Genomic DNA, 22,228 nt, shown 5'->3' on the forward strand with positions numbered 1-22,228 from the left:
ATTCTAACAAATTTGTCTCTATGGTTTTAAAGACCTTGGGAGAAATAAAGAAACACGATTATTTTTGGGGGGGAGATGTGTACAGGGGCAGGGGGAGCACACACCTGGCAGTGCTCAGGGCTAACAACTGGCTCTGTGCTCAGGGATCTCTCCTGGCAGTTTCAGGGGACTGTATGGAGTGCTGGGGATTGAACCTGGGTCTGCCACTTGCAAGGCAAGCTTCCTACCTACAGTACTATCTCTCTGCCACAAAACAACACTGCTCTATCAGCAGAAATAACGTTCTATCAGTTATAACAAAATACCAGTGAGAACAATGCATCCCGTGTACTGGTAATATTAAAGACATTAAAGAATTAATACTTTAAATATCATAACAATCAGGAAAGGGTAATGTGGAAGGTAGAAGCTGTGTATACATTGATGGCCTTTGAGGGCATTCTTGGTTTACAGAATAATCACTGGTGTATACAACAATGACTTTGAATCTTCCAGAAAAAATTAAATAATGTTTGGCCTTCTTTGTGAAAGCAGAGGAATGTGTGCTCTCCATTTTTAGGAACATTCTCATTACCTTTAGTTACACATAAAATTTTAAGTAGATAACCTGCTATCTAGAATGGCTAATTTCTCAATAGCGTGCTGAAATTTTCCTAACTCCTCTGTCAGAGCTAAACTACCCATGCCTTTCTAAGCATTTGAAAGTCGTTCTTTCTTTCCTCATTTACCTTTTACCAAGTATAGAGCAAACATTAGGGCACAGACAGAAACTAATTAGTATTGTTGATAATAAGACACATTTTTACTGATATCACTGAGATATACATGTAATTAAACTCTTTTTTTTCTTTGCTAGCATATCTCTTTTTCCTTTGCTATTCTCTTTCATCAATCTAATTTTTTCTTTTATTCCTTTCCCTTGTTAATCTAATATACAGGACCCCAGATAGAATATTAGGAAGGGAAGAAAAGTAAAGTTTTCATCCTGTTCACAATAATGATAATGTGTTATTGATGATATAAACTGTGCAAAGTTTCTGTTCTCAATCCATGACACCATAATTGTATCATTATTTTGTATATGTGTGTTTCCCATCCAATGATCTAAAGAAAGCTCTTTCAGAGCAGAGATCATATCTGCCCGACACATTGCTTATTGCTTTATTGTGGGCCATATTGTTTCAGGTTCAAAATCACCACCATTTCTACGATATGCATGAATATATGTATATTCATATCTAGCATACATGGCTATATATGATATATATGGATATATGGACATATGTATATACATATGGACATATCCATATGTATATATGGATATATATGATATGTACATATATATTCATATATACATATATACTAGAAGTTTCTATTATAATCCCAGTAGGCAAAGACTGCTAAACAAGATAATGAAAAAATACCATTCGTGGATTTTGTTTTGTTTTCTTTAATGAGAAACTAAAATTATCTCAGATTCTCTGAGCATGTTCAATGCAGTAATTCATTTAGACAGTATATGTTTTGAGCTAATTTTAGCGTGGACTGATTTTCAAGACTCTTCAATTGTTTGCAAAACAGTGCTAAAATGGGATATCTAGGGTATGCAGCAGTGTATTGTGTTTTGTCCACAACAGTGCTGAGTGTTTAAGAATCACAATTGTAAAAGTTCCATTTTGATGCTTTTTATTTTTATATGCACCATTTTGTCATTACCAAAATACTGTGAAGTTTGCTGAGAGAAGAGATTCTCTATATTTCAATTGCTTCAGAAAGAATTGTTTTTAATTAATACTGGTATTATCTCAGAATCTATTTTCGTCAGTCATCGGTGTCCCAATGATAACCTTCTCTAAGAAACTGCTTTTATTTATATCTTGTAAAATGTTTCTCTCTTTTAGAAGTAATATTTCTCTTCCTTTCCTCACAGTACATTTTACGTATCACTTCACCAAATGTTACAGAGTTTGAGGTAAGTTATAAATTGATGATGGGCTTACTTGAGACACAGCCTAGATCTACAAAAGTTCAAGAACAGAACAGAGGTTAGTCCTCTTTTATTGTGATATTTACCACACCCTGAACTTTGCCACACACACCTGTCAAGGCCCCAAACACTCGCAAGCCTGCTTTTCCTTTAAAACTCTGAAATGAAACCCTAGGGTAATGTTGCTGCTGGGATATGTGAATTCTACATTTACCTCACTTTATCATTCAATAGTCCTTCATTTTCCATTTTCTTAAGAAATATCTCTCTCTCTCTCTCTCTCTCTCTCTCTCTCTCTCTCTCTCTCTCTCTCTCTCTCTCTCTCGTCTCAGTGTAATTATTAAGCCAAATGAAATGTTGTATGTGAGTTCTCTACATTTACTTGATGAAACCCAGGGTCCCAGAAGCTAACAGAATGCTGTTTTATGCGATTGTAACACTGAACTGTAGGACTGTCCTCCCGTTGTTTATCAGTTTGTTTGAGCGGGCCCAGTAACGTCTCCATTGTGAGACTAGTTGCTACTGTGTTTGGCATATTGAATATGTCACGGGTAGCTTGACAGGCTTTGCCGTGCAGGTGAGACACTCTCGGTAGCTTGCCAGGCTCCCAGAGAGGGGTGGAGGAATTGAACCCGGGTCAGCCCAGTCAGCTGCATGCAAGGCAAACACCCTACCCGCTGTGCTATTGCTCCAGCACTATGGGATTGTATTAGTTCAAAATGACCTAAACACAATCTGGCTTTTATAGTCCATCATTTGTTTCAAGACCATCATCTTCACCTTTAAAAGCATTCCTGCAATACAGACAAACGAATATTGGAGTTTAGGTGGAAAAATATGAAAATTTAAGTAGACATTTCCTTTTTTCCTATTAAAATCTTGAATTGTTTAGTTCTAGTTAGGCAGTTTAATGTGTTTTATGTGATAAGCAGTAATCTATAAATGTGTGAAAAGTGTACCTTTATTACATACCTTTAAGAAAATGTAATTAAATAAAGTTAAATAGATCTCTTTACTGCAATATTTCTAGAGTTTTTAAAATGTTCTGAGGAGATAGTGTGCAATATTTTCCTAGTTAATGTGCAAAACCTGAAGCTTTATTCAAAGAGTACTTCTATAGACTAATGTTAAAATAATAATAAAAAAATAAGAAAATGTAGGGCTAAAAACTTCATGAGGATTAACACATGGTTCCAAGCATTCTTTGTCCAACTTGATCCCAAATGGATGGTAAAGGTAAAGGCCCTCCCGTTGTTCATCGATTTGCTCGAGCGGGCCCAGTAACGTCTCCGTTGGAGACTTTGTTGTTACTGTGTCTGGCATATCAAATACGTCACGGGGAGCTTGCCAGGCTATGCCGTGCGGGCGAGACACTCTTGGTAGCTTGCCGGGCTCTCTGAGAGGGGCGGAGGAATCGAACTCGGGTCGGCCATGTTGGCCGCTTGTAAGGCGAATGCCCTACCGCTGTGTTATCGCTCCAGCGGCCCCAAATGGATGAAATTAATCTTATTGATATTTCTTACATATGTTATGGGACTACTATAAATTCATTACATATCTCTCCCTCATTATTTGCTATGGCCAGGGGGAAAAATATGCTTGCTTTACCTTTATATGCACCCCTAATATTCCCATTCTGGAAAGGGGTTTAAAGCAGGTATCCCATTATATAAAAAGGAGCTAGTACAAGAAAAGCACTCTGCTCATTTTCTGTCTCCCCTGAGATCAGGACACAAATCTTTCAGGTAAAAGGTACTCTCCCTAATCTAAGATGATGATCCCTTATTACCAGAAAATATAAAACCTACAAATAATCAAATAATCTTTGCTTATTTTACTTACTTTACATATCTCTGGGTCCCCCTATACATTGCTTCTCCTATTAATCTGTCTTGAGTTATTGATAATAGCAGCTAAAATAACCCAGAGGATAGAGGGGAAAATTGTTCCCCCCACCCCACCCCCCCCACCCCCCATGGTGGGAAAGGCAGAGTTCAATACCACATACATAGACTGAGTGAAAAAAAAATCACTGTCTGGCCAGAGAGAGTGGTAAGGATGAAGTTTAATCTCCAACATTAGCAATGCATATAGATCCCCCTGGGCTGGAGCGATAGCATAGTGGGTAGGGTGTTGGCCTTGCACATGGCCGACCTGGGTTTAATTCCTCTGCCCCTCTCAGAGAGCCCTGCAAGCTACCAAGAGTATTCCACCTTCATGGCAAAACCTGGCAAGCTACCAATGACATATTCGATATGCCAGAAACAATAACAAGTCTCACAATGAAGACATTACTGGTGCCTGCTCGAGAAAATCGATGAAGAACAGGAGGACAGTGACAGTGATAGTTCCCCCGAGCACCATGAAGAAAAGTTCCTGAGCACAGAACCAGGAGTTAGCCTAGAGCACTGCAGTGTGAGGTGCCCTAACAAGCAAAATAATTATCATCTACTCCCCTGGCATAATATTACCTATTTTATTTGAATATTAGAATAAAATGAGATAATGTATGTGAAGAAATTTCACTTAATGCCTGATGTATAGGAAATGAATAAGTGATGGAACTGCTATGACAGTAACAGCATCTATCTATCTGTGTATGCATGTGTGTATTCAAGTATATATATGTATATATATATATATACATTCAAGCCTATCAACTTTAGGTCTTCTACTATAGACCATCATATCACAGCTGACCTAATTAAATGATTAAATTATTAATTAAATAATAAATTAAATAATTTAATTAACAATAAAATAAGCCGGTATTTAACCTAGATTGATGTTAAACTATCTTTCAAAAATTCTGTTTTGATCATGACACTCTCTTACTCCTATAGAATTTTTTTTTATTCTTGAAAAAATTTTCACACTGCACACAAGGAACTACCTCTGGTACCTAGTGATTTAGTCTGTCTTTACAAGTTCATCCTTCACTATTGGCCTGCTTTCTAGGTCTTTGTTTTTCTGCCTCACGTTCCTTTTATCCCTCAAGATATCACATACATTAAGTTATTTGTTTTTTCAAATCTTGTCCTCTGCACATACTCCTGTTCTCTAAAATTGGGATATGCTTCCTCTGATTTCAACAGCAAAACGTCTTCAAGGCCAATTCAATTACTATCTATTCTTGAGATCTTTAGTCACGCTTTGTCACCCTTTCCGTTTCATCCCTGTAAACTGTTTACCTCTGACACATCCTTGATGCATGACAATTATTTACACAAATGTCTGTTTTTATATATTAAACAAACTTATTGCAAAAAATAGAAATATAAGTTATCTTTTATTGAGAAAAAAATATGAAGATTATGTTAGACTACCCATGTCATTCACATAATTTAAGGAATACATGAGTGACCATACTTCAAATAGATCAAAAGTTGCAACCACAAACAAAATACCATTAGCATTTTTCTGATTATTATGTATACATATTTCCTTGGTTTACAAGGGTTTCCTATACTCTTTGAGATGTCTTGACATAAATTTCAGGTACAGTAAAATATACCCTTAATATACAGTAGTATAAGTTGTAGCAAACACGTTATCATGCAACAACCTTTAAAAGAAGACAAAGAATAATATTATCACCCTCCAAATTCCCTCAAGTCCTATTGTAATCAAATTGTCCGTTGATCAGCCAGAAAGCCTATTTTCTGTCCCTATGATTTTCCCTTCTCCCAAGTGCCATATAAAATCATACTGATTCTAGTCTTTAGAGTTTGACGTTTGTAAGCAAGCTTTATTATATCTGAGACTCACTATTGTTGCTGCTCTGTATTGTTTCCTTAATTCTGTTTGCTTTGAAGTTTAATTTTTCCTCTTTTTTCTTGATTCATAAAGCATATATTTTGAAATCAAGACTTTTTATAATATGATTTTAACTGAAATAAATTATATATGGTACTATTTTAGATACACCTTACAAATTTTGATGTGCTTCATTCTTTTTTTCTTTAATTTTCATTAAATTAAAATATTTTCCAGTTTCTCAACTGGGATAGAAAAGGAATCACTATGACAAAGATAGTTGGAAATAATCACTCTGGATAAAAACTGTGTGCTGAAAGTAGGTAAAGGAACAAACATGATAACCTCTCATTATCTGTATTGCACACCATCATGCCCCAAAAGGAGAGAGAGAAAGAAAGGTCAGAGAGAGAGAGAGAGAGAGAGACAAAGACAGAGACAGAAACAGAGACAGAGAGACAGAGAGGTGTCTGGCAGGAGGGAAACTGTGACATTGATGGTGGGAAATGTACACTGGTGAAAGGAGGTGTGTTGGAACATTGTGTGACTGAAACCATCCTGAGCAGCTCTGGAACTCTGTATCTCATGGTGATCAATAAAAATTTTTGTTTCTAAGTAAAAGTGAAAAGTATTATTTCTAGTATCATCCTTTATTTGTTAAATTTGTCTAAATATTAAATATTGAATACTAAAATTAAATTAAAACTCATTAATTGTTTTAATTTCCAATTTCTTTCATGAATTCCTTTTAGACATGTGGATTATTTAACTTGGTGTTGTTTTCTTCCCAAATATGTATGGATTTCTTAGATATATTCCTCTTATGGATTTCTAATTTCCATTAGAGAATATAATCTATATAATTTTAATTTTGATCTCTTACATTTCCTTATGTTGTTTTACAAAGAACAAAGACATTTTCTCTAAAGAATATTCCAGATGCTTTTAAATAAACTTTTTTTTAACTTATTCCTTCATTTATTTTAGTTTTAGAGAACCACCCATCAATCATCAGGGTTTCTAGATCTGAACTCATGAATCATTCATTCTTGGGGGTGATGAAGGACTACATGTGGTTCAGGGGGTCAAATCCAGGTTGGTTGTGTGCAAGGCAAGACCTTTCTGCTGTACCATTTCTCTGCCCCATAAACACGTTATGAATTATGCACATATTCTTTTTTTCTTTGGAAGAGCGACAAATTTTGAAGTGCTCAGGGCTCGCGCCAAGCCTCATACTTAAGTGAAGTCCCACAGAACCCAGGTAATTCAGAACTTTGTGACCTTGGACTCTGGGCTCAATGGAACCCAGGAGCGGAAATCCTCTGCCCATTTCCCCCAGTCCTCAGAGACCCAGGAGTCACACCCATAAGCCACCTTCTGCCTGCGCCAGATAATCTCATTATCAGCCACCATCCAGATCACAACAGCTACTTCTCCCGGAAGGGAGCATAACATGAGGCACACATAGCCATGCCACCAGTCTCCACGACAGGCTGTTTCACTTGGGGCACCCCAGAGGGGGGGAAGTGAGAGCCCTCCCTGCCCCAAGGGACCCAGCCCTGGCAGCCGAAAACCTCCAGAACCCAACCACTGCCACGCTCAAGGCCGCTCCCCACATGCTCGGCTGAGACTCACATATGAGTGAACACATTCCTAGACCATGTGACACATCATGACACTCCCTACCCATTTTCCATAATTACCACACCATATTTGATGGGGTTCAGATAGTAGGCAACACATCATAGAGGAAAATATATATATATATGCATATATACATATTTTCAGATATGTATATAACAAAGCTTACATCATCCAAACTTTAACAACATCTTAGTGATATCCTATAGAATGTCTTAATGGCTCCTGCCAAAATAGAACAATCTTCACACTGTTTCCTACACGAACACTCTTTTGTAAGCATGTTCAACAGTTCTTCATAACAGACAATACAAAATATATTATTTCAGTTGTGTTTTGTGACAGGACTTGGGGGTTGGGATGGAAACATCCCAAATTTGGTGGTGGGAAGGTATAATGGTGGTGGCATTGGTATTTGAATATTAAATGTAATAAAATACTGTGAACTAACTTATAAAATTTTAAAAAATTAAATAAAATATGTTAACCACAAAGAAGGCAAGCACCCTTTCCCGCTGTACTATCTCTCCACTGCATGTGTGTGTGCTCTTTTGATATTGGATAGAGTGCTCTATGATCGTCAACTAATTCCAGTTGGTTTATAGTGTTTACATGTTCAATACCCTAACTAGACTTTTTTCTCTTCCACTCAATACTCAAAGTGTTCAATTATTGAAATATCTAGTGATAGCTCTAGTGATAGCTTCTTATTTTCTAGCAGGTTTTACTTCATGTGAAGTTAAAGTCTATTATTAGGTGCACATGTATTTAGTATTTTTGTGACTTTTAAAAGGTTGAATTTTTTACCATTATGTAATATTATATCTGTCACTCTCACTGTCACTGTCCTCCCGTTGTTCATCAATTTGCTTGGGCGGGCCCAGTAATGTCTCCATTGTGACAATTGTTACTGAGTTTGGCATATCGAATACATCACGGGTAGCTTTCCAGGCTTTGCCGTGCGGGCGAGATACTCTCGGTAGCTTGCCAGGCTCTCCGAGAGGGGCAGAGGGGAATCGAACTCGGGTTGGCCATGTTGGCTGCTTGCAAGGCAAATGCAAGGCAAATGCCCTACCCACTGCGCTATTGCTCCAGCCCTGTAATTTTGATAAATGTATTGATAAATCTAATCTAATTTATCAATATATTTTAAAACCCGTCATAACTTTCTCCTCACAGATATCACGTTTTATATTGTAGTTTCTATCATCAGAAATCTACTATCTCTCCTAGATAAATTTAAAATTTGACTTAAATTGACCCGGTTTAATTTAAGTCAAGTTAGCAACAATCATAGTGTCATGGGGACTAAGTATATACGAACATGGGATCTTGCATGGGAAGAATTAGAAAAACAGCAAAAAAACTGTACCAAATACATCTCCTATATTCCTATACTCCATTCTAAATAATAAAATGCTGGTGTCATAACACTTGTCATATTGGTTATTTTCATCTTACAGAATCTAGCAAAAAACCTAATCAAGAAATTTTGGCTAAGGCCTTTGTTTTAACTTCTTACTTCCTCGTAACCCTTCTCCCAGTTCTGCTCTTTTCCCTTCCCTAGCAGTGAAAGCGATCACTAGTATACTTCCTGCACATTAATCTTCATTTCAGAGTCTAGTTTGTTATGACTCACAAAATAGTCTAAGATTATAATCAAGGATATAGTTATTCAAAGAAAAAATTGACCACATTAGCATTCTATTTCATATATATTCAGGATTATTATGTCAATGATTACCATGGACACTAAATGAAAGTTTAGCTCTCATTTTACCATCTTTAGGCTCATAGGTACCTCAAAAGAAAAAGTAAAGGGGGCTGGAGAGATAGCACAGCGGGTAGGGCGTTTGCCTTGCACGCGGCCGACCCAGGTTCGATTCCCAGCATCCCATATGGTCCCCTGAGCACCGCCAGGAGTAACTCCTGAGTGCAGAGCCAGGAGTAACCCCTGTGCATCGCCAGGTGTGACCCAAAAAGCAAAAAAAAAAAAAAATTAAAAAAAAAAGTAAAATTAAACTTGAATCCTAAATTGTAGTCACATAGTCACAATTCTGGTCACAAAAATTGACTACTTTTCTCTTTGAAAACTTGGGAGTTTGTCTGTGTTTACATTTTTAACTACTCAGCCTAGAAATTATAAGAAATTTCTTCCAAATATAATGGTGAATGTTCATCACGTATTCTCATTTAATTTTAATAGGAAACTTTTGAAGTAGACAGAATTTTCCTCATTGTTCAAATGGTGAAATTGAGGCTTAGAGGGAGAACTTTTCCAGTCCACATTTGAATCTAGTTGTTTCTCTTATAGAGCTAATTCTCCTATATGCATATATCAGTACTATATGCAAATATCAGAAATTTGTGTATAATTCATTGATTTTCCCGCATATTAAAGATATATATAATAGGAACCTATGAAATCCGAAGATCTGAACTCGCGCCAAATTTTAGCTAAGTCACAAACAACTGTTAACTTCATACTTACCAAAAATCCCTCATCAACTACTCAGCAAGATACAATTTTAGCCTAAAAAAACTTATGGTCGAGTCACTGTCACCGTCCTCCCGTTGTTCATCGATTTGCTAGAGCAGGCACAGTAACATTGTGAGACTTGTTACTGTGTTTGGCATATCAAATAAGTCATGGGTAGCTTGCCAGGTTTTGCCCTGAGGGCGAGATACTCTCCGTAGCTTGTGGGCTCTCCGAGAGGGGCAGAGGAATTGAACTCATGGGTCGGCCATGTTGGCTTCATGTAAGGCAAACGCCCTACCCACTATGCTATTTCTCCAGCCCATGGTCGAGCAGAGATGCAAATATGAAATCAACATAGGTGAGACTCACAAATGTATAGCATCTGCCTGTGGGACAGGCTTAAATGGTGGTGGGAAAATTTGAAATAATGGAGGCAGGAAGATGTAATCGTGGTGGATTGGTATTGAAATATTGGATGTAATCAATTATTGTGAACAAATTTATGAAAATAAAATTGAAAAAATTACTATACATATGATTTTAGTTTAATTTATGCAGCTTTCTTTGTATTAAACAGTTATTATAAATAGAAGTTACGTAGACATCTCACTGTGAGTCCTAAGACAAATTGGATAGTTAGGGGAGATTCTCCTAAATAGTAATATTCAGGATGAAAATTCAAGATGATTATAGAAAAAGTCCAATAAAATATGAATTTTTATTGCTGATAAAATAGGTATGAGGACATTTGATATGTAGAGAACTGACATTAGCCTCTATCAGAGGAAGATAATCAGGGCTCTGAGTAACTTCTAGTACTCATCTTCTGCTTTGCAATATTTGTATGTTTTTTTTAACCATGCTTATTCTCTGTTCTTCAGTTCTATAAGTATTCTTCTTGGTGAATGAAAATGATAATCATTAGAAGTTTTTATTTTCTTTCAATAGAAGCAGTCACTTATGGAATGATTTGAAGAGAGCATTGAAGTCAGTCTTTGCCCCTTTCTTCCTAACACATACAGCTATATAATGCATCTCACTCAGTTTCTTCACTAATATAAGAAATTCTTACTCTCCCTGGTCCTTATTTGGAAAGACAAATCCTCCTAGGAGTGACTATGTAGTTCCTAAATCCGATTGAGTTTTTACAGTAGACTTTGTACTTTCTTTATGACACACATAAACAGCTGTCAGCAACCTGTCCCCATTTTTGATAGGCTGTAGATTGCTCACACATCCCAAGCATCAATATCTAGTTTTCTCACCCTTTAACCATAAAAGCTTCACTTCTGTCTTTGGCGTTTTGCAATGTCACTCAGAAAGACAGAGAACTATGTTCATCTTACCAATAAGGGTGTTCTATATACTCCTAAAAGATTAGTCAAGCATTCCCACAGTTAATCAAGTGACCCTCAGATCTGAGAAGATCTAATAGTCTTGGAGTCTCTCAAACCCATGCTCACTACTATCCTAGGCCAATCAAGAAATGAGAGAGGCTACTTGTCTCAGTATCATAGTTTAAACATAGCCCCAACCATTGGAAAAAGACATTGGCAAGAATTCTGAAGGAAAGTGATTATTTGGGGATGTTAAGGAGGTCATTTAATTTCTATAGATCTCATTATTTTTCCCCAACAATAACCAAAAAAAGGGAACAGGAGTAGATTTCAAAGACCTCTTCTAGGGTGAGCTGTGTATCTTGGATTGCCTTCAAGTATCCTGATTTTACAAACGAAAATTTAACATCCTGGATATCTACTCAGTATTCAAAGCCCAGGATTCTTGTTGTTCCCCCAACTTTCTCCACAGGGGACCCTAAGTGATGTTGAGGATCAACATAGATATAAGGTTATTTCCCTCTCCTCCACAATAGAGGGGAATGTCAGTTCTACCTCTCAGTCCCACTATTACTGGTTTTTAATGATATGTGCCTGACACTTAAAGAATTCAATGTTACTTTAATTTTATGTGTGAAAGTAGTAAAATGAACATATTCACTGTTTGATTTAAATGGTGATAATCAAACTTTCATCATATTTACTGTCGGCTGAAATACAAATATTTTGGCCTTATTTCTGATGTAGGCTTTAGACTTTACATTCTGTTCCATGTGGATTAATCAGGTGAGTGTTAATAAAGTGAAAAGGTTAGGCATTTTAATTTTTCACTGTAAAATACTTGGACACATTCCACTCCTTGTTTTGACTCAGAACGTGTCATGGGACTATGCATGGCATGCCACCTCCAAAAGTGGTGGCACACGGTGACATGATGTCACTGGCAGGCTTCTCAGGAGTTGCTCTCCCTGCAGCACTCATCTGACAGGGCAAAGCAATTCACCAAATCTAAAACTCAGGGTTACAAGGATTTGTAACTGTTGCAAAAATTAGTAGCTGTTATGAGATATTAATATTAATGCAATTATTCTTGCAATTGTTCCAAATTCCTTCCTTTTGTAGTCACTGCTTAGAAAGTAAGTAATGACCTCATCCTTAACGACTATTCTGAAATCAGTCATAAGGATTAAAACCAATGTTTTCTTCACCAAAGGAAGAAATTAGATGACCTTTGTTCTGACCTTTGACTTGATATTTATAAAAGCTAATTATGAGGTGGGCCAACTCTCCTTTATCATTCAGGGACATTTGGCTAAGGTCTACTGTTCAAAATGAATATATTTATATACATATATGTCATTCAGAAAAGCTATTTAGGATTATACACAGTATGATAAAAATCTAGAAAGGGATAGTTAATTTAGAATTTTGGCTGTCAACATCAATTTTTCCCAAAACCTATCAAGTAGAACATACAGTTGATATTATTCAGTCATTTAAAATCAGTGTTTCTACTAAAAAACAGAATAGCTGTCTGGTGGTCTTGTGGTTAGAGGTCATAGAGATAGACAGCCTGGCAGGTTCTGCATTAAACCTCTTTTTCTACCACCAGACCCTCTTATTGCATCAGCAAGAAAAGAACTGCAGGCTAACTGCGTTGGTTAAACTCAAATGCTAATTGACTAATAAAGCAAGACTGCACCTAAGATTCAGTATAATTATATATCCTCATAGTGCATGATCTTTAGCATATAGAGGGATTTTTTTTAAGGAAAAAATTCAGAGGAGAGAAAACAAAAGCATCTGATAATAAAAAAGACAATGAAGATTCACAGTGTTCCTCTTTCTGCCTTAGCTGCTCCTGACAATCCTTTTCTCTGGGCAAAAGTAGAGATCTGATTCCTTTTGTTCATTCCAGCCACCGCCCTTTAGCAGTCTCAGTCTGAGCAAGACTGCCACGCCCAATCATGGGACAAAGGCAGAATAGGAAATTCTGGGCACTGAGACAGCCGGCTTTATTTGTAATGTGTGACATGCTGGTCTCAGTAACATAAAGGTAAAAATAAGCTCCTACCTCTACAACTGAATAATTAAAACAGGTGTATTAAATATGTTTTCTAAAATACTGTCTGATATAAGTATTATTTTCCTAGAAAGAACGGGATCTGACCGAAAGGACTCTAATTTTTAGAAAAAGGGTGAATGCTGCCCCCTTTTGACTGAGAAGAGATATACATTCCACCCAGCCTTAAGCCTGAAACATAATGTAATCTGTGGGAAAACAGATTTGATTACTGTAATGAGAAATCTGATTAAACTGTAGAGATTGGAATGTATGTGGAGACTCACAGTTTATCCAGTAAAAAATATTACTGGGACTTTACTAACTTCTTGGAAGATTAGTCATCATTTATCCAGTCAACTTTCATTATCATTTTAGTAGAAGCTCTTTTGTAGACTCTTAATTCTTCAGAAATAACTACTTGAGTTTACCTACAAATACTTATGCATTTACCTGGGGAGGGGGTAGTGGGAGGTGTTCTAATGTTCTTTGGACATTGATGAACATATATTTATTAAAAGCTAATAATACTAAGATCATTTTATAATGAATGGCTTTTTCTGATCAAAGTTCATTCGTCCTAAAGCTGAACATCAGGATACACATATAAGTAATATTATATCTTAATCCAGAAACTCGAAATATTTTGAGAACATATGCCCAATACAATTTGTACTTATTTATAGACCATATCTGAGGCTCCCACACATATTTGTCCTATCCCTTTTATCATATTAAAAAAATTACTCAATACCCTCCAGAAAATTTCTTTAAGAAACAAACAAAAAATATCCCACAATTACACTCAAGACTACTACTCCACTGGATCTTTCCAATGCCCCCCAAGGAGAGATATAGCCCACTTTGGTAAACACTAGAATACAGGCTGTACTACTAAACTATTATGCTATGTACATTGTAGGCACAAAAATTAAAGATGAAGAAAAAGAGTTATATGACGTATTAAACATTGAGTAAAATGAACTGGATGCAGAAGAGTATATATGATGTGATCTAATTTATATAAAACTTAAAAACGGGCAAAATTAATCTGAGAGCATTTATGAGGCAGGCTAGTGGTTGGGGAAATAGATTAAAGAACATAAATGACTCTTAGGCATACTGCTAATGCTTTGTTCCTAGCAGAAAGATGTGTTCAGTTTGTGAAAATTCATTAAGTTATATACTTATGACATGTACACTTATCAGTATCCATTACATTTCACTAAGCAAAAATAGAAAACAAGATTTTTTTCTCAGTCTTCATACTGACTTTCCTATTTCCTACATTTCAGCCTCCCATTTGGCTAACTTCTGGTTTAATTAACAAAGATAATCAAACTTTCAATTACTGGTCAGTTAATAAGGTATGTTCCTAGCTAGAGAAATATTCTCTAGCAGGAATTCCTGTGTATCAGTTCTCAGTTGCTATAGCAACCGCGGTGCATCTAGTCTGTTTGAGAAAGACTTTGTTCATCGTCCTGCTCCTCTCAGGTTCCTAAGCATTATTGTTCACCTGTAAAGTTATTTCATGCGTTTGAGCCCCTTTTCTGGGGTGAAAGAGAGCAATGTTACTATGAAGAACTTCACATTTTTTCCAACAACCTCATATTTTTCATCGGCAAAGTGGGAAGTAGAGTTTACAACTTTGTCAGAATAATCCGTTACATTGAAATGTGATGAAAACAGGAGCCAAAACCTGTTGACCCTTGAAAAAAATGTACTTAGTGACTTCCCTAAATTATTAGGAGAAATGTTCATTTCTAGGATTAGGGGATTCATATCTTAGAAGTGACTCTGCCAGATATTAGAATGAATATATCTAAGTTAAATGTTTGTTACTTCAATTGTAGTATGACCAGAGGGCCATTACGTTACAAAGTGAAGCATTTAGATATGACTATAGACTTAAAGACCAATACAAAAGTTTTCTAGTCAGCAAGCAGAGGTTCAGTTTATTCCTGGCCAGTTGTTTCTTTGGCTTTTCACTTTATTAGTATAATTTCCTGTAACAGTATAATTTCCCCCACCTGCCTTTTACTTTGGTTTACCACATTGTGTTTTTGGACCATAAAATTGTAAGGAAAGGACTCCAGGAGACTTTAAGTCCTTTGTGACTGACTTGTTCACTCAGTGAACAGGACAAGTCCTCTGACACATTCATGAAAATTATTATAGTAAGAGCAAATAAAAATGGTTCGGACCGTGCTGAAAGGAGAGAATATTTTAAAAGGAAGGATGCTAATGATTAAATTTTCAGAAGTGGAGTAGAACAATGCAAATCAATAGCTATTAAAATATAAACTGAAGATGATGCTATTCAAGAAAAATCTCTGGAATGCTTTAAGCATATGAAAGTCTAGCTGGATTAAGAGCTTGGAGAAGGACCAAAAAAAGGAGCACAACCCGAACAGGAGAAAGGAAATAATAAAACTCAGAGCAGAGATTAACGAGATGGAAACCCAAAAAACAATCCGAAAGATCAATGAAACCAAGAGCTGGTTCTTTGAGAAAATTAACAAGATCGATAAGCCTCTAGCAAAACTCACAAAGAAAGGGAGAGAGAAAACCCTAATAAACCGAATCAGAAATGAAAAGGGGGTCATTACAACAGAAACCACAGAAATTCAGAGGATCCTCAGGGAGTACTTTGAGAAGCTTTATGCCACGGAACATCAAAACCTCGAGGAAATGGATAAATTCCTAGACTCCTACAGACTCCCAAGGCTGAACCAAGAAGACCTGGAATACCTGAACAGACCTATCACCATCAAGGAAATTGAACTGGTAATAAAAAGTCTCCCCAAGCACAAAAGTCCTGGCCCGGATGGATTCACTAGTGAATTCTTCCAAATCTTTAAAGAGGACTTACTCCCAATGCTCTTTAAGCTTTTCCACGAAATTGAAATATCAAAAACACTTCCAGACAGTTTCTACGAAGCAAATATCACACTGATACCAAAAGCAGACAGAGATACCACAAAGAAAGAGAATTACAGGCCAATATCCCTGATGAACACAGATGCAAAGATCCTCAACAAACTACTAGCAAATAGAATCCAACTACTCATCAAAAAGATCATACACCATGACCAAGTAGGATTCATCCCAGGGATGCAAGGATGGTTCAACATTCGGAAATCAATCAACATAATCCACCATATCAACAAAAGAAAAGATAAAAAGCATATGATCATATCAATAGATGCAGAGAAAGCATTTGATAAGATCCAGCACCCCTTTATGATGAAAACCCTAGCCAAAATGGGTATAGAGGGGACCTTCCTCAACATAATTAAAGCCATCTACCACAAGCCTACAGCAAGCATCATCCTCAATGGGGAAAAACTGAGAGCCTTCCCTCTAAGATCAGGGACGAGACAGGGATGCCCACTCTCTCCACTGCTGTTCAATATAGTACTGGAAGTACTTGCAATAGCGATTAGGCAGGAAAAAGATATTAAGGGCATTCAGGTAGGAAAGGAAGAAATCAAGCTCTCACTATTCGCAGATGATATGATACTCTACTTAGAGAACCCAATAACTTCCACCAAAAAACTCTTAGAAACAATAGACTCGTATAGTAAAGTTGCAGGTTATAAAATCAATACCCAAAAGTCCATGGCTTTCCTATACGCAAACAGTGAGAGAGAAGAAAGCAACATGAAAAAAACAATCCCATTCACAATTGTGCCCCAGAAAATCAAGTACCTAGGAATCAGCTTAACTAAGGAAGTAAAGGACCTGTACAAAGAAAACTACAAAACGCTACTTCAGGAAATAAAAGAGGACATGAGGAAATGGAAAGATATCCCCTGCTCATGGATCGGGAGACTTAACATTGTCAAAATGGCAATACTACCGAAAGCATTGTATAAATTCAATGCAATCCCTATAAGGATACCCATGACATTCTTCAAAGAAATGGAGCAAACACTCTTGAAATTTATATGGAACAATAAGCCCCCACGAATAGCTAAAGCAATTCTTGGGAAAAAGAAAATGGGAGGAATCAACCTCCCGAACTTCAAACTGTACTACAAAGCAGTAATAATTAAAACAGCATGGTACTGGAACAAAGGCAGAACTGCAGACCAATGGAACAGGGTTGAATACACTGACATCTCTCCTCAATCATATGCTCATCTAATCTTTGATAAAGGTGCAAGTAATGTAAAGTGGAGTAAGGAAAGCCTCTTTAATCAATTGTGTTGGCATCACTGGACGGCTACATGCAAAAAAATAGGCTCAGAACTCTGCCTAACACCATGTACAAAAGTAAGATCAAAATGGATTAAAGACCTCAACATCAGACCAGAAACCATAAGGTACATTGAAGATAAAGTTGGCAAAACCCTCCATGACATTGAAGCTAATGGTATCTTCAAAGATGCCACGCCACTGGCCGAGCAAGTGAAAACAGAGATAGATAAATGGGACTATCTTAAACTAAGAAGCTTCTGCACCTCCAAAGAAACAGTGACCAAAATACAAAGACAGTCTACAGAATGGGAAAGGATATTCACCGAATACACATCTGACAAGGGGTTGATATCCAGGATATACAAAATACTGGTTAAACTCCACAAGAAGAAAACATCCAACCCCATCCAAAAATGGGGCAATGAAATGAACAGAAACTTTCTCAAAGAAGAAATCCGAATGGCAAAAAAGCACATGAGAAAATGCTCTTCATCATTAATCATCAGGGAGATGCAGATCAAAACCACAATGAGATACCATCTCACACCTCAGAGACTGGCCCACATTCAAAAGAACAAAAGCAACCGATGCTGGCGCGGATGTGGCGAGAAAGGGACACTCCTTCACTGTTGGTGGGAATGTCCACTGGTTCAGCCCTTCTGGAAAACAGTATGAACGATTCTCAAAAAATTAGAAATTGAGCTCCCATTTGACCCAGCAATACCACTCCTGGGAATATATCCCAGAGAGGCAAAAATGTATAGTCGAAGTGACATCTGCACTTGTTTGTTCATTGCAGCCCTCTTTACAATAGCCAGAAACTGGAAGAAACCTGAATGCCCAAGAACAGATGACTGGTTAAAGAAACTTTGGTACATCTACACAATGGAGTACTATGTAGCTCTTAGAAAAGATGAAGTCATGAAATTTACATACAAGTGGTACAATATGGAAAGTATCATGCTAAGCGAAATGAGTCAGAAAGAGAGGGATAGACATAGAAAGATTGCATTCATCTGGGGGATATAAAGTAACAAAGTATGAGATTAATACCCAAGAATAGCTGAGATCAGCACCAGGAGGATTACTCCATAACTTAGAGGCCAGCCGGGTATCCTAGAGGAAAGGGCTATTCAGATAGAGAAGGGAGCACCAAATAAAGGATGTTTGGAGGATCCTCCCAGGAGGGGAGATGCATGTCGAAAGTAGACTATGGACTGAACATATTTGCCACTCAATGCCTCTTTTGCAGACCACAACACCCAAAAGGAGAGAGAGAACACAGGGGATTGCCCTGCCACAGAGACGGGGGGATGGGGGGATGGGGGTGGGAGGGATATTATCCATGGTGGTGGAAAATGGGCACTGGTGGAGGGATGGGTATCTGATCATTGTATAATTGAAACCAAAGCACAAAAAATTGTAAATCTACAACTTTAAAAAAAATAAAATAAAATAAAGGGGAAAAAAAAAAAAAAAAGAAAGTCTAGCTGGAAAAACAGGAGCTTAGACCTCAAGTATAAGTATAATTTAAGAAGTTAATTGGGTTTTCCAAACAAAGGGAAATACTGCATAAAGTTTTAGAAAATTTATTGATGTCACAAAGTAAGTTATGAAGATGCATATATAAACATATATTAAAGGGGTCAGAAGAAAAAAGTATGCTATACACTGGTCAAGACTGAGGTGATGGAGTGAAATCCAGAAGAAACTAGGACTATGAAATTGTTGATGTGTAGCCTTTCATATTTATCTCAATATTCCTGAGTAAAGTGAGAAGTGAGTAGAACTAGTATTCAATTATGTTCAGGACCAAGTGATGGATGAAAATAACTGCAAGGAAAAAAATAGAAGGGGGGGGAACTAGAGTATCCTACAAAGAAAATAAGTGTAACAAAGAAACAACAAAGAGATAAGTATCTTTGTAATAACAAAAAAATCTGACAATTCCACCTGGGGAAGGCTGAGAGGACAACAAATGCCAGAACTGTCCACAGGAAAGGTCAGGGCAGGGATGAGCATGGCAAACTCCTAGTTGGAGGATGATTGCTTTAAACTGAAGAATACACCCTATGAATATTACTTAGATTCAGGTGCATACATTTCCTTACCAAAGGATTATGATTTCTTTATTGACTCCTTCATGTAAGATTTTCCTTGCTGCTGTAAAGGCTTAACTAGGCATAAAACCATATACTTCATTAAAGTGTGTATGTCAAAACTGCCAAAGGATTTCTATGTATCTGACTATAAAAGGCAACCACCTACTAGATGAAATCTAAACCAGAGGTCCCAACCATACTGTAAAATATGAACCACCTGGGATCTTGTTAAAATGTAAAGCCTGGTTCAGTAAGTCTGGTGCCTGAGACATTATTGGGCGTTCCTCAGACGTTGAAACACCCAGACTGGAATGATGTTCCATGGGTCATACACTCAAAGCAAAGAAAAGTTGTGGAATTTTAGGAGAAAGAAACATAAACATTTTGACATCTACCAAATTCCCATTAATTCCAGCTAGAGATTGAATGGTTCATTTAATAAATGAAGATAACAAGATAAAATCCAGCCTCCAAAATTTCAGATTGTTTGTTGTTATTCATATTACTAAGCATTGCAACAAAGGAATAAATGAGGTGCTGCCTAGCTTTAGAACAGGACCTGCCTAAAATGCCAGAGAGAGAAAAAAGACAGAGAACAGGAACTGAAATTAGCTTGGTATTGTTTGAAAGCAGAATATATTTAGAAGGAAGAAGACAAGGCTGGACAGGGAGGTAGAGGTTGCCAAAGCTTGATTCTTCACCTTTAGGCATTTGGGCATTACATAGTAAATAATTAAGATATTGGCTAAACACAGTGACATTATTGGATTTATGTTCTTTTAAAAATCATATCTATCACAGTGTATGAGGTGAAGTCAAAGAAACTACTATGATAGTCTCAGCAGAAAATAATGAACGCTTGAAATAATGTCATATCACCAAGTCCCAGCAGCCAAAAACCCCCAGAATTCAACTGCCGCCACTCCACACACTCGGACCGAGCCTCACCCACGAGGGAATCTTCAGAAAACCCAGGTATGTGGGACTTTGTGACTGAGAACTCTGCATTCGACAGGACTGGGAACAGAGATCCACCACCCATATCCTCCATCTCTGGCAACTCAGCAGTTACGCCCATAAGCCACCTCTAGCTGACGCCAGATAATCTCGTCATCAGCCACCATCCAAATCACATGTCCTTCTCTCCTGGAAGGAAGCATAACATGACGCTCGCCATAACCATGCCTCCAGACCCCACACCAGGCTGTTTCACTCAGAGTGCTCCAGAGGGAAGTGGGTAAGTTTCCCTATCCGCCCCAAGGGACCCAGCCCTGGTAGCCGAAAACCTCCAGAACTCAAACTCCACCATGCTCACAGCCACTCTCCACATGCTTGGGCCGAGACTCACCCACAAGTGAACCTATTCCTGGACCGCGAGACACTTTATACCTCACATCTTACCTATTCTCCAAGAGTATCGCATCACATTTGATGGGGTTCAAAATAGGTGGCAACCAATCTTAGAGGGAAATCATTTTTTACAGAAATATATATATTATATATATATACATATATATATATATGCACACAATGTGTTAGTGATCTCTTACAGAAGGGCTTAATAGCCCCTGGGTGAAATACAACAATCTTCTCATTCTTTCCTCTAAGAAAAGTTTTTGTAGCATTTTCAGCAGTTTTTCATAACTAACAATACAAAATATATTATTTCGATTTTGCTTTGAAACAGGGTTGGAGCTCGAGATGGAAACATCTGAAATATGGTGGTGGGAAGGGGTAATAGTGGTGGGATTGATGTTTGAATATTAAATGTAATAAAATATTGTGAACTGCTTTATAAAATAAAAAGAATTTTAAAAAGAAAATAATGTTGTGTTATGAGAAAGAGTGAGTGAGAGTGAGAGAGAGAGAGAGAGAGAGAGAGAGAGAGAGAGATACAGATAGATTCCGGGACGTTTTCAGCAAGTGTTGGTATATTACTGTAGCACTCTCCTCCCTTTGTTCATCAATTTGCTCGAGCAGGCACCAGTAACGTCTCCATCGTGAGACTTCTTGTTACTGTGTTTGGCATATTGAATACGCCACAGGGAGCTTGCCAGGCTCTGCCATGCGGGCAGGATACTCTTGGTAGCTTGCCGGGCTTTCCGAGAGGGATGGAGGAATCAAACCCAGGTCAGCCGCCTTGGTGTATAAAGAAAAATCAAAGAAAAAAAGTATTCAACAAAGAAACCTTCAAGTAAAAGAAAGAATACTCCTTTCATTCTTATATCCTAGAAATAAATTAACAGAAGGTCATATATTTTAATCTGTGTTGATGATTTACAAGTTTTGAGCAAAAGCATGATAATGATAAAATGATACTTAAAATGAACTTGAATTTTAATATAAAAGAGCTAGAAACATCATTTCAGCTGGCATCTGAAAAGATGGTATAGAAATCCAAAATAAAGAAAATCTTTCTCCTAAGTATATAAAGTAAGTGAGATCCTACCTATTTAATAAATGGAGTGATCGTGAGAGCCTGCATCAAAAAACAAACAGTTTGGGACTTGAAAAAAAATACATGACCTGAAAATATTTCATTTAAATTAATATGTGGGTCATAATAGCAACCCAAAACTTATTTCTGACTCAGATCTCCTCATTAACATCATCCAAGGGAGAGTCGTTCCCTCTTTTCCCAAGAGCGTCTCTGAAACAGTT

The 22,228-nt window shown here is 37.2% G+C and overlaps 1 pseudogene; it reads left to right on the forward strand.

The window, feature by feature from the left end:
- Window positions 1-22,228, forward strand: part of LOC130018435 (39S ribosomal protein L15, mitochondrial-like) — a 56,546-nt pseudogene that overhangs the window by 9,476 nt on the left and 24,842 nt on the right.

Source organism: Sorex fumeus, unplaced genomic scaffold (assembly GCF_029834395.1).
Source record: "Sorex fumeus unplaced genomic scaffold, SorFum_2.1 ptg000265l, whole genome shotgun sequence".
Taxonomy (NCBI): domain Eukaryota; kingdom Metazoa; phylum Chordata; class Mammalia; order Eulipotyphla; family Soricidae; genus Sorex; species Sorex fumeus.